Here is a 2,462-nt window from a genome sequence, read left to right as displayed (position 1 = left end):
TGACAACCCACTCCGGTACTCTTGCTTGGAAAATCCCAAGTGTGGAGAAGCCTATTAAGCTATAGTCCATGGGATGTCAAAGAGTTGGGCGCAAATGAGCGACTTCACTTGCATGTGTTCCTTGGCTAGTAGATGCATCACCCTGATCTCTGCCTTGACATTCACATGACATCTTTCCTGTATGCAGTCTATCTTCAAATTTCCCCTTTTTCTATGAATACCAATAACACTGGATTAGGAGTCTACCCAAATGGTATCATCTTAACTTGATTACATCTGTAAAGACACTATCTTCAAATTGGGTCATATTCAGAGATGGGAGGTGTAGAATTTCAACCTAGGAATTTTGTGGGGACACAGTTCACCCTATAATATCGTGAATTCCATATTTCCTCCTCCCCTCCATGCAGCTGGAATACTATCTCTCCAACCTCAGCAAAAGAGGTCTGATACTCTGGATAATATCACAATTCTTCAGTCTAATGAACTGTTCTTAGGCATACTTTGAGGCTCTCCATGTGCAACAGTTTTACTTCTATGAGCTTTCACCTCACCAGGTAACTTATTAAATGGGACTTTGTTTTTCTGAGAGTGTGTTGGAATGAATAGTCATAAAACTGGACTCAAACATGTAAGTTACAATGATGTCTTACATTGCAATCTTAGAATAGTTTTCAATGCGTGATGACTTAAAGAGATTTTATTAATCAGTACCACATTAATGTGTTTATTGATGCAAATGATTAAAATTTGGTATGCAACACATCTGTCAGTTTTGTGTCATTTCAGCTTTTAAGAGAGTTAAAAATAACCATCCAAAGTGAAATTCAAAGAAAACCACTAAATCTGCCTCTCAGTAAAACTGTAAGAATCTACAAGAATTTGAAAGCCCGTTCTACATAAATTTAAAAGTATTTGTTTGTTTGCTTGTTTCAATTGATATTCCTCATTAATGCCTAAGAAATTTATTACCCAAAAGCCTTTTTTTACCCACCTTTGGTTCACAGGCCCATTTCAGAATAATATGGGCCAGCTCTTTAGGAAAATACAAGTATGCGTTTTAAACAAGATTCTCAATTTTTTGCATAGTTTTCTTTAAATTGGAAGACAAAAATAATTGAATTTTTGACTGAAAATAGAACTGAGTTTGCCAATATTCTGACCCATAATGACAGTCATATAGGTCACCTAAGTGATATGATAGCTTTTAGTTTTCTTTATCTATAAAGCTAGAAAGATAAGTGAAAGTGAAGTCGCTCAGTCATGTCCAACTCTGCGACCCCATGGACTGTATACCAGGCTCCTCCGTCCATTGGATTTTCCATGCAAGAGTACTGGAGTGGGTTGCCCTTTCCTTCTCCAGAGGATCTTCCCAACCCAGGGATCAAACACGGGTCTCCCTCATTGTAGGCAGATGCTTTTACTATCTGAGCCACCAAGTAAGGTAATTATGCTTGTATTATAAGTTTTTGTAATAATTAAATGATGCAGTAACATAAAGTATCTGAAACAATATTTTCTGTCTATATTTCATTCAAGTGTACCTAGAATTTTGGTTTCTTTTAAGTGGAAAAAAAATGGATCAACATCTACATCTTCAAATGACATTAATACTTGTTCTTATAGGTTAACTTATTCCCCACAAAAGAATATATTGAAATGGGCATCAATAATAAACAATTTCTTTAAAATTTAACTTAGTAACTGATTTATTTGTAAGACCTCCCCAGACATCCATTTTGCTTTTTTGCATTTCTTTTCCATGGGGATGGTCTTGATCCCTGTCTCCTGTACAATGTCACAAACCTCAGTCCATAGTTCATTAGGCACTGTATCATATCTAGTCCCTTAAATCTATTTCTCACTTCCAGTGTATAATCATAAGGGATTTGATTTAGGTCATACCTGAATGGTCTAGTGATTTCCCCTACGTTCTTCAATTTAAGTCTGAATTTGGCAATAAGGAGTTCATGATTTGAGCCACAGTCAGTTCCGGGTCTTGTTTTTATTGACTGTATAGAGGTTCTCCATCTTGGGTGCAAAGAATATAATCAGTCTGATTTCGGTGTTGACCATCTGGTGATGTCCGTGTGTAGAGTCTTCTCTTGTGTTGTAGGAAGAGGGTGTTTGCTATGACCAGTGCGTTTTCTTGGCAAAACTCTATTAGTCTTTGCCCTGCTTCATTCCATATTCCAAGGCCAAATTTGCCTGTTACCCCAGGTGTTTCTTGACTTCCTACTTTTGCATTCCAGTCCCCTATAATGAAAAGGACATCTTTTTTGGGTGTTAGTTCTAAAAGGTACCAGACCACCTGACCTGCCTCTTGAGAACTTTGTATGCAGGTCAGGAAGCAACAGTTAGAACTGGACATGGAACAACAGACTGGTTCCAAATAGGAAAAGGAGTACGTCAAGGCTGTATATTGTCACCATGCTTATTTAACTTCTATGCAGAGTACATCA

This window comes from Bos indicus, chromosome 9, assembly GCF_029378745.1.
Source record: "Bos indicus isolate NIAB-ARS_2022 breed Sahiwal x Tharparkar chromosome 9, NIAB-ARS_B.indTharparkar_mat_pri_1.0, whole genome shotgun sequence".
Lineage (NCBI taxonomy): Eukaryota > Metazoa > Chordata > Mammalia > Artiodactyla > Bovidae > Bos > Bos indicus.
This window is presented reverse-complemented; position numbering follows the sequence as displayed.